This window comes from Carcharhinus amblyrhynchos, chromosome 1 (genome assembly GCF_965287045.1).
Source record: "Carcharhinus amblyrhynchos chromosome 1, sCarAmb.v2.hapA, whole genome shotgun sequence".
NCBI lineage: Eukaryota > Metazoa > Chordata > Chondrichthyes > Carcharhiniformes > Carcharhinidae > Carcharhinus > Carcharhinus amblyrhynchos.
Window position 1 is genome coordinate 14,904,388 of NC_137324.1, and position 12,316 is coordinate 14,916,703.

Consider the following 12,316-nt stretch of genomic DNA (forward strand, 5'->3'; position numbering starts at 1 on the left):
GGCAAGAAACAGACAAGCTCCACACAAGTCTGATTAGGGCGCTCCAATTCAGGAGAAGGTAGGTGCCTAACGTCCGACTCTCTGCTTGAGCTCGGGGATGGGGGGCTGCGGGGAAGTGAGTTTGCTGATGCTCTGCCTGAGATCAGTGGAGAAAAAGGGGGATCTGCTGCCACTCTGCCTGAGATCAGTGGAGGGAAAGGGGGGTCCACTGCCACATTGCTGAGATTGATGTGGGGGGAGGGGAGTCTGGTGCCACTCTGGCTGAGATCAGTGGGGGGATGGGGGAGGGGCCCACGATCAGTCTGGGTAGCTGGGGAGCGGTGGGGGGGAGGTGGATGGGGGATAAAGGGATCAGTAATGTTGTGGAGGTGGGGCAATGTCTATGGGGGCCAGGGGGAGGCATTATCCAGCCTGAAAGGGATGTGGCAGGGGAGCTTCATTCTATCATTTTTTTTCCTGTGTACATGCAATTGGAGGCACCAATCGGAGCTGCAGGGTTTCAGGCGTGTTAAATCCCGCCTGCAGCCTTTTGCAGCGTAAATCTGAATCACTGATATTTCTGCTGGCAGAGTGCATATGGGGGTGCCTCAGAATGGGTCAAAAAGTTGGACCTGAAACACTCCCAATTTCAAGTTTGCCCAATATTTAGAAAAATAGTAAAATAAGACCCAAAGTGTTAACTCTTTTCCTCTCTTAGCAGGATAACTGATAGAAGACAGAGAGTTGGGGGACATTTTCAGGATGGCAACCTGTAACTATTGGAGCTCCATAGGGAGCGGTGATGGGGCCACAAATATTTACAATATATAAATGACTTGGAAAAGGGAAATGAATGTACTATTACCAAATTTGCAGATGACACAAAAGTAAGTGGGGAATGATGTGGTGAGGATGACACTAAGAGTCTACAGAAGGATATAGACAGGCTATGTGGGTGGGCAAAAACTTGGTAGATGCAATATAATGTCAGAAAATATAAGTAATACACTTTGCTGGGAAAAATTAAGGAGTGAAACATTATTTCAATGGAGAAAGGCTGCAGAAAGCTGCAGCATAGTGGGATTTGAGGGTCCTCATGCATAAATAACAAAGCCAGCATGCAAGTTCAGCAAGTAATAGGGAAGGCAAATAGAATGTTGAATTTTATTTCAAATGGAACAGAGGTCAAAAATAGGAAATTCTTGCTGAAACTATACAAGGCTTTAATTAGACCACACCTGGAATACTATGAACAGTTTTGGTCCCTTTATCTAAGGAAAGGTAGACTGGTATTGGTGGAAGTCCAGAGAGGATTCACTCAGTTGATCCTGAGATTTTCTTATGAGGAAAGATTGACTGGTTGGGCTTGTACTCATTGGAGTTTAGAAGAATGAGAGGTCAACTTATTGAGTCATATAAGATTATCAGGGAGCTTTACAGGATATATGTTGAGAAGTTTTCCACAAGTGGAAGAGTCAAGGACCAGAGGGCATAATCTCAGAGTAAGGGGTCGTCCATTTAAGACAGAGATGAGAAGGAGTTTCTTCTTTCTGAGAGTAGTGAACCTGAGGAATTCTTTACCACAGAGGGCTGTGGAGGTTGGGTTGTTACAAATATTCAAGGCTGAGATAAATTTCTAATCAGTAATGGAATCAAGGGTTATGGAGATAAGGTGGGAAAGTGGAGTTCAGGATTATCATGTCAAATCATCATGATTTCACAGAATGGCAGAGCAGACTTGATGGGCTGAATGACCTACTTCTGCTCCTATATCTTAATATATCTGCTTACTTCTGACCTCCTTCTGCTGCTACATTGAGTCTTTTGGTCAATGCCTGGCACTTGCGTGGTATGAATGTGACTTCCCACTTTTCAGCCCAAGCCTTTATGTTCTTCAGGTCTTGTTGCACTTGGACATGGACTGTCATGAATGGTGCTGAACATTGCACAATCACCAGTGAACATTTCCACTTATAACCTTACAGTGGAAATGGAAAGTTCTAACTATGTTAGGGGTTGTGGATTTTACACAGAAAAGAGATAATTGATTTGCATATCTCCCAAATAGACATGGAAAATTAGCATGGAGCACATGGAGAGGCAACTCCGCTGTTTGTCCATTCTACATACCTTGACTGGCCACATTCGTGATGTGACCTTTTAATGGCATGATCTGTCCCGGTGTTAGAAGTAGGCTTAAATTGGCATTGCAATGGAGTTACAGCGAAAATCCCCCAGCTGCCACACTCCTGCACCTGTTTGGGTACACTGAAGGAGAGTTTAGTGTGGCCAATGCATCTAATCAGTGCATCTTTGGATTTAGGAGGAAAATGGAGTGCCTGGAGGAAACCCTTGCAGACACATAGAGAATGTGCAGACTCCACACAGACAGTGACCCAAGCCAGAAATTGAACCTTGGTCCCTGGTGCAGTGAGGCAGCAGTGCTAACCACTGCGCCACCGTGCCACCCCATCCCACACACTATTCTGTGTATGTCTTAAAATTACATCAGTTGGTTTTAAAGGAAGATGCTTCAGCTTTTGTTGGTATGTAGTCTTAAGAATTAAAGATGCAGTAGCACCAGTACCAATCCCTATCCACATAAGTTGTCTATTTAACTGCAGAATCGCACAGAATCTATATGATCCACCCTGTTCCGTTGAAGGTCTTCATCATACTTCTGGATGTTCTCTTCTTCACAGTTCTAATTATTTTCTTCCATGTTGTAAATTCATTTCGTAGACTATGGACCAGGTCAGAAACTCCAAAGATTTGTATGGAGCCTGCTTTGATCATAAGTTTTACATCTTGAATTTGGTTAGGATAAGCATGATAGGTTTCACTTAGATATGATTCAAATGATCCATTAGGGAGCTTTTCTCAAATAAAGTTTATTTAAAAATATCATTAACATGTATAGTAGGAATATTAGCAATAATTTCTATCAATTAGAAACAACACAAAACAACCACGATAATGTATAACCCTCAACAAATTTATCTGAAATGTTCCATAGAAACAAAGAAGATAGGAGCAGGAGGAGGCCATTTGGCCCTTCAAGCCTGCTCTGCTATTCATAACAATCATGGCTGATTATTATCCAGCAAGGTAGCCTAATCCTGTTTTCTACCCAAAACCTTTAATCCCATACACCCCAAGTGCTATATCTAGCTGCCTCTTGAATACATTCAATGTTTTGGCATCGACTATTCCCTGTGGTAATGAATTCCACAGGCTCATCACGCTTCAGGTGAAGAAATGTCTCCTCACCTCTGTCCTAAATGGTCTATCCTGAATCCTCAAACTACGATCCCTTGTTCTGGACTCCTCCACCATCGGGAACATCCTCCTTACATCTACACTGTCTAGTCCTGTTAGTGTTATAAGTCTATGAGATCCCCATCATTCATCTGAACTCCAGCAAAAACAATCCTAACCTAGTCAATCTCTCTTCTTACATCAGTCCTGCCATCCCTGGAATCATCCTGGTGATAAACATTTGTTGCACTCCCTTGAGAGCAAGAGCATCCTTCCTCAAAAAAAGAGACCAAAACTGCACGCAATACTCTCGGTGGGGCCTCACCAAGCCCCTATATAATTACAATACATCCCTGCTCCTGTATTTGAAACCTCGCGCAATGAAGGCCAACATGTTATTTGCATTTTTTACCACCTGCTGCATCTGCATGCTCATCTTCAGTGACTGATGCACAAGAACACCCAAGTCCTGCTGCACACTCCCCTCTCCCAATTTACAATCATTCAGGTAGTAATCTGCCTTCTTGTTTATGAATGGACACTGCTCCACAATCACCAGGAAGAGTGTTCCCTTCAGCAGTCAAGGGCACTCAACCTCTGATCTTCGGGTAAGCATCCTCCAAGGTGGCCTTCAAGACTCACAACAAGCAGAATTGCCAAGCAGAAACTGATAGCCAATTTCCGCACACGAGGATGGCCTCAACTGGGATCTTGGGTTCACGTCAGACTATCTGTAACCCCAACGAATTGCCTGGGCTTGCAAAATCTCACTAACTGTCCTGGCTTGAGACAATTCACACCTTCTTATCCTGTGCTAATCCTCTTTCCACTCATATTGTCTGCACCTGTAAAGACTTGATTACCTGTTAAAATTCACATTCCGATCATTATCTTATAATTGAGCTTGTGTCTATATATGCCTGTTTGTGAAACAAATCCTGCGCTCATCTAAACATTGGAAAGGGTGCGGAGAAGATTTACCAGGATGTTGCCTGCTATGGTGGGAAGGTCTTATGAGGAAAGGCTATTTTTGTTAGAGAGAAGAAGGTTAAGAGGTGAATTAATAGAGGTATATACGATGATCAGAGGATTAGATAGGATGGACAGTGTGAACCTTTTGCCTCAGATGGAGATGGCTAGCACAACGGGACATAGCTTTAAATTGAGGGGTGATAGATATAGGACAGATGTCAGAGGTAGGTTTTTTACTGAGAGAGTAGTAAGAGCGTGGAATGCCCTGTTTGCCACAGTAGTGGATTTGCCAACATTACGGGCATTTAAATGATCATTGGATAACATATGGATGATATTGGAATAGTGTAGGTTAGATGGGTTTTAGATTGGTTTCACAGGTCAGCGCAACATCGAGGGCCCCAAGGGCCTGTACTGTGCTGTAAGGTTCTATGTTCTATGATGAAGAAACAGTACTTCGAAAGCTCATGCTACCAGATAAACCTGTTGGATTTAACCTGGTGTAGTGAGACTACTTATTGTTTTTGCTTCCACAGTGAATAGCCTCACATTTATACAAATGATACTGGATCTGCCATTGATTTGTCCACTCACCCAACGTGTCCAGATCATGCTTAAGGATATCGGAATCCTTGTCACAGTTTACCCTCCCACCCAACTTGGTATCATCTACAAACTTTGAGATGTTACATTTTGTTCCCTCATTCAAATTATTAATATATATTGTGGATATATTGCGCAAGGATATTTTGGCCTTGGAGGGAGTGCAGAGGAGGTTCACTAGGCTGATACCGGAGTTGAGGGGGTTGAGCTATGAGGAGAGGCTGAATAGACTGGGCTTGTACTCGTTAGAGTTTAGAAGGATGAGGGGGGATCTCATTGAGACATATAAGATGATGAAAGGGATGGATAGGGTAGAGGTGGAGAGGAGTGTATGGTGTCGAAATTTGCTGATGACACCAAGATTGGTGGAACGGCAAATTGCGCGGAGGGTATGGAGAGTCTGCAGAAGGATCTAGATAGGCTGGGCGAATGGGCCAGGAAATGGCAAATGGAATTTAATGTTGGCAAGTGCGAGGTGGTCCACTTTGGTAGGAATAATGGTAGGAAGGACTATTACTTACGTGGCAAAAAACTGCAGCAGGCGACGGTGCAGAGGGACCTCGGGGTCCTTGTGCATGAGTCGCAAAAACCCAGCCTGCAGGTGCAGCAGGTGGTCAGGAAGGCTAATGGGATGCTGGCCTTCATAGCGAGGGGGATTGAATATAAAAGTAGGGAGGTCTTGCTGCAGCTGTATAGGGCATTGATGAGGCCGCAGCTGGAGTACTGTGTGCAGTTTTGGGCACCGTACTTACGCAAGGATATTTTGGCCTTGGAGGGAGTGCAGAGGAGGTTTCCTAGGCTGATACTGGAGTTGAGGGGGTTGAGCTACGAGGAGTGACTGAATAAACTAGGCTTGTACTCGTTAGAGTTTAGAAGAATGAGGGGAGATCTCATTGAGACATATAAGATGATGAATGGGATGGATAGGATAAAGGTGGAGAGACTCTTCCCGCTCAGAAAGGACAGTAGGACTAGGGGGCACAGCCTCAAGATAAAGGGGGGGCGGTTTAGAACGGAGTTGAGGAAGAACTTCTTCACTCAAAGGGTGGTGAATCTCTGGAATTCTCTGCCCGTTGAAGTGGTGGAGGCTACCTCGCTAAATATATTTAAGACGCGGGTAGATAGGTTTTTGGTAGGCAAGGGGATTAAGGGTTATGGGGAGAAAGCGGGAAAGTGGAACTGAGCCACTTCAGATCAGCCATGATCTTATTGAATGGCGGGGCAGGCTCGAAGGGCTAGATGGCCTACTCCTGCTCCTATTTCTTATGTTCTTATGAATCGCTGGGGTCCCATCACCGATCCCTGTGGCACCCCACTAGTTACAACCGCCAATTTGAAAAAGACCCATTAATTCCTACTTTTTGTTTCCTCTCTTTCAACCAGTTTTCTATTCATTTCAGTACACTTCCCCCAATCCCGTACATTTTAAACTTACATGATAAAGTCTTATGCGGAACTTTGTCAAATGCTTTCTGAAAGTCCAAAATCCAAATATACCACATCGACTGGCTCCCCCTTATCAACTCTGCTGGTAACATTTTCAAAGAAAATCCCTGTTTTCTCCCTACCTCCCTTTTTGAATATTGGAGTGACGTTAACTACACTCCAATCTGCAGGGCCTGGTCCAGAATCGATAGAATCCTTGAAAATGACCACCAATGCATTCATTATTTCTAAAGCCACTTCCTTAAGTACTTTAGAATGTAGATTATCAGGCCTTATCAGGGGATTTATCCGCCTTCGATCTCATCAATTTTCCCAGCCTTTCTCTATTAATACTGATTTTCTTCAGTTCTTCCTTCTTACTAAATCTTGCATTCTTGAATGTTTTTGGTATCTGATTTGTGTCCTCTTTTGTGAAGACAGAACCAAAGTACGTACTCATTTCTTTATCCCTTATTATACATTTCCCCGTTTCTGTCTATAGGGTTCGACATTTGTCTTCACCAACCTCTTTCTCTTTATGTATCTAGAAACTCTTAGTGTTCCCTGCAAGCTTACTTTGGTACTGTATTTTTCCCTTCTTAATAAATCCCTTGGTCCTTTTTTCTGAGTTCTAAACTGCTTTCAATCCTCAGACCTATTATTTTTCTTGGCCAATCTGTATACTCCTACCTTGGATCAGATACTCTCTCTAATTTCCTTTGGAAGTCATGAATTAACCCTCTTAACCATTTTGCTTTTGTGCCAGATAGAAATAAACAGTTGCTGCAGTTCCGTAATACATCCCTTGAATGTTTGCCATTGCCTATCCACTGTCATCCCTTTAAGTAACTCTCCCCAATCTATCAAGGCCAACTCATGCCTCATAAGATTCAGCACCCTAGTCTCTGAATCAACTACTTCACTCTCTATTTTGATTAAAAAATTCTATCATGGTTGCTCATCCCCAATGGGTCTCACACAGTTAGATTGGCATTTCTTCTTTTCTTATTACACAGTACCCAGTCTAAGATGGCCTGCTCTCGAGTTGGTTCCCCCACATATTGGTCATGAAAACCATTCCGTATACACTCCAGGAAATCCTCCTTTATGGCATTATGGCTAATTTGATTTGCCCAATCAACGTGCAAATTAAAATCACCCATGATCAATGATATTCCCTTTTCACATACAGCTCTAATTTCATGTTTATTGCCATTCCCAACATCACCACTACTGCAGTTTGGGGGTCTATATATTACACCCACTAATGTTTCTTGCCCCTTAGTATTTTTCAACTGTATCCGTACAGACTCTACGTTATCAGACTTAATATCCTTTCTCACTATTGTGTTAATTTCCCCTTTAACCAGCAGTGCCACTCGATCATCTTTCCCTTTACGCCTGTCCTTCCTAAATACTGAATAGCCTGGGACATTCAATTCCAACCTCGGTCACTCTGCAACCATGTCTCCATAATCCCAATTATATCGTACCTATTTACAGCTATCTGCACAATTAGTTCATTCACTTTATTGCAAATGCTCCACCCATTAAGGTACAGGGCCTTTAAGTTTGTCTCTTTAACACTGTTTCCCTTTCTCCCAGTATTTTTCTCTCACTCTGTTTAAACTTTGTTCTTGGCTTCTCTGCCTATCACTTTTCTTATTCCCTTTCTTACCTTTTGTTTTTGTCCTTGCTCCCTCCTTCTCTGACTCCTTACATAGGTTCCAATCAAATAAAATCCTTGCCATAGTCAAAACCCTTTAATTAGGTTCAACACAGCAAAGTCTAGTGCTCACATGATACCGGAATTGAGTTCTTTGGTCGGAGAATTGAAAACATTCAGTCCTGTAAGTTCTAGTGATCCTCTTGACACACCCAGAGCAGTTTCTCAGAACCCCAGGGAGACTCTGGTCAAGCCATCAACAGCAGATTTTCTACTCCAGGACGGCTTTCAGCTAACCCACAGAATTTCTAAAACCAGGGAGAGAGTGCTTGCTGTCCCTTTTAAAACTAAAACACAAACCTGCAGTTCCAACCTAAAAAAAATTCCTATCACCTGACCTGCCAACTAGATTTCCTCATAACAATGCAGTCATAAACATCACAGCAAAAATAAACAACCCACCCCCCACAACCATTCAAAAAGCAATTGAAGAACATCTCCAGTCAATTCAGTGCCAATGTCATCAGTTAAGGCTATGAACTAAGACACTGAATTTATGAGAGCTCAGAGATCAGGATTTTAAAAAATAACATCTCTTAAAGGGACACAAATGCCACAAATGCAATTGTTCTTTTTGAAGATACTTCTGAATTTTCTTCTCAGGGGAAGATGATCTACCCCAACAAGTTTTTGCTGTGTGACCCATTTTGCCACAATTCTTGCAGTGAGTATCCTCGCTCCAGCATTCACTCACTGGATGGCTCATTTTAACACAGCTGTGATATCCTTGTTCCTGATTTGACTTCTTATTGGCAGTTCCCAACTTGGCTAACTTGATTTCTGCACCTTATTGTGAAGCCACTTTAACATCCAGTTCCAGTAGCACTGTGATTTCTACTGCTGTCTTTAAAGTCAAAGAACAAAGAACAGTACAGCACAGGAATAGGCCCTTCAGCCCACCAAGGCTGCACTGATCTCGTTGTCCTATCTAGACCAACCGCTTATATCTCTCTATTCCCCCCACCTGTTCATGTGTCTATCCAGATAAGTCTTAAATGTCGCTAATATGTCTGCCTCAGCCACCTCACTTGGCAGTGCCTCCCAGACTCCCACCATCCTCTCTGTAAAAAAAAACTTCCCCCGCACATCTCTACTGAACCTTCCCCCCCCTTACCTTGAATTTATGCCCCCTTGTAATTGTCATTTCTGCCCTGGGGAAAGAATTACAACTGTTCACGTTATCTATGCCCTTCATAATTTTATAAACTTCGATCAAGTCACCCCTCAGCCTTCGTTTTTCCAGGGAGAACATTCCCACTTTATTCAATCTCTCCTCATAGCTAATACCACCATACCAGGCAACATCCTGGTAAACCTTTTCTCTCCAAAGCCTCCACATCCTCCTGGTAGTGAGGTGACCAGAATTGGACACAGTATTCCAAATGTGGCCTAACCAACATTTCACACAACTGTAACATCCTTCTATACTGAATGCTCCACCTTTATAAAGGCACCTTTTTTCACCACCTTTTCCACCTGTGCTGCCTTTTAAGCATGTTCAATAAGTAATCTCAATTTGGAGACCACAAACAAGATGATCACAAAGAGAATTTTCAAATGACTTGCTGAATTCATAGTGTTGTTCCATTTTTTTTAAGGTTGCCATGAACTTAGCAATGCTTTTGCCTTTCACTTGATTCCTTCGGGTGGAACCCGAACCATTCCATGATGATCAGTAGCTTTGGTGAGTAATGCTCTTCAATGACCTCTGTCAAGTCATTATAAGTTTTGGTTCCAGGTTTTGTTGGATGAACAAAGTGTAAGTTTCGTTTCCTATTGTACTGAGAAAAACTGGTACGAACAACTTGTTTGCTATTTTATTCATTTGTATAAATTACTGAAAACACTCTGTATAGGAACTCCATGATTCATTTTCTTCATTGAAAGAACCAATGGTGATGAATTGACAGGCATTGTCTCTTGCAGGGACTGCTGACTCGACATTGCTCAGTATTTTTTTTACTGTCTTCCCAATACTCCCCTTTTTACTCTGGCGATTGGCAACTTGATGTATTTTTTAAAAAATATCCCAGCTGTACAGTAACACATCCACTCTTTTCAAATATAGAACATAGAACACTACAGCACAAACAGGCCCTTCGGCCCACGAGTTGCGCCGATCACATCAACACCTACCAATCTATAGACCTATCTATAACCCCCAATCCCATTAAACCCCATATACTCATCCAGAAGTCTTTTAAAAGACCCCAGCGAGTTCGCCTCCACCACCATTGACGGCAGCCGATTCCATTCACTCACCACCCTCTGAGTGAAAAACTTACCCCTAACATCACTTCTACTTTCCTCCCTGCACCTTAAATCTGTGTCCTCTCGTAGCGACCATTTCAACCCGGGGAAATAGCCTCTGAGAATCCACCCTATCTATTCCTCTCAACATTTTATAAACTTCGATCAGGTCGCCTCTCAACCTTCGTCTCTCCAGGGAAAAGAGACCCAGCTCCCTCAACCTAACTTCATAAGGCATGCCTCCCAGTCCAGGCAACATCCTTGTAAATCTCCTCTGTACCCTTTCAATAGCTTCTACGTCTTTCCTATAGTGAGGCGACCAGAACTGCGCACAGTACTCCAAATGAGGCCTTATAAAGGGTCTTATAAGGTTGCAGCATTACCTCCCGACTCCTAAACTCAATCCCTCGATTAATGAAGGCCAGTACACCATACGCCTTCTTGACCACATCCTCCACCTGCGAGGCCGATTTAAGAGTCCTGTGGACCCGGACCCCAAGATCCTTCTGCTCTTCAACACTACTAAGACTCCTGCCCTTGATAGTGTACTCGTTCATCCCGTTGGTTCTGCCAAAATGGACGACTACGCATTTATCCGCGTTGAAGTCCATCTGCCACTTCTCCGCCCAGTCCTGCATCCTATTTATGTCCTGCTGCAACTTTTGACATCCTTCCAGACCATCCACAACACCACCGACCTTCGTGTCATCAGCGAACTTACTTACCCATCCCTCCACTTCCTCATCCAGGTCATTTATGAAAATGACAAACAGCAAGGGTCCTAGAACAGATCCCTGGGGCACTCCACTGGTGACTGACCTCCATGCTGAAAAAGACCCATCCACAACCACTCTCTGCCTTCTGCAGGCAAGCCAGTTCTGGATCCACAAGGCCAAAGGCCCTTGGATCCCATGCCCTCTCACCTTCTCAAGAAGTCTTGCATGGGGGACCTTATCAAACGCCTTGCTGAAGTCCATGTACACCACGTCCACTGCACTTTCTTTGTCAATGTGTTCAGTCACATTATCGAAGAACTCAACTAGGCTCGTAAGGCACGACCTGCCCTTGACAAATCCATGCTGACTATTTCTGATCATGTCACACCTCTCCAAATGCTCGTAAATCTTGTCCCTCAGAAGCCTCTCCATCAGCTTAACAACCACTGAGGTCAGACTCACCGGTCGGTAATTTCCCGGGCTATCTCTGTTCCCTTTCTTGAAAATAGGAACTACATCCGCAATCCTCCAATCTTCCGGAACCTCTCCTGTCTCCATTGACGACGCAAAGATCATCGCCAGGGGCTCTGCAATCACTTCCCTCGCCTCCCACAGTATCCTGGGGTACATCCCATCTGGTCCCGGCGACTTATCTGTCTTGATAGAATTCAAAAGTTCTAACACATCCTCCTCCTTAATATCCACATACTCAATCTTTTCCATCTGCTACAAATCCATAGCAAAATCTCCCAGATCAGTTTCCACTGTGAATACTGAGGCAAAGTACTCATTAAGCACCTCTGCCATTTCTTCTGGTTCCACACAGACCTTTCCCCCTTCACCTTTTATAGGCCCTATCCCTTCTCTTCTCATCCTTTTACCTTTCACATATTTATAGAAGGCCTTGGGATTCTCCTTAATCTTACCCGCCAAGGTCTTCTCATGACCCCTTCTGACTCTCCTAATTTCCCTTTTAAGCTCCTTTCTACAGTTCTTATACTCCTCAAGATCCTTAACATCTCCTAGTTCCCTGAACCTTCTGTACACCTTCCTTTTCCTCCTGACTAGGTTCAACACAGCCTTCGTGCACCACGGTTCCTGTGACCTACCAAAACCCCCTTGTCTCATCGGAATGTTGTCATGCAGAGCTCCAGACAAACATTCCTTGAATATCCGCCACCTTCCTTTGGTACTTTTCCCTAAGAACGCCTCCTTCCAGTTTATTTGCCCAAGTAACTTCCTGATTTCTTCATATCTCCCCTTACTCCAGACAAACACCTTCCTAGCCTGCCTGATCCTATCTCGTTCCAATGCAATTGTGAAGGAGATAGAAATATGCCAAATACTACCTGGAATTTTCTGATCAAAAAAATTCTTTTTTAAAAAT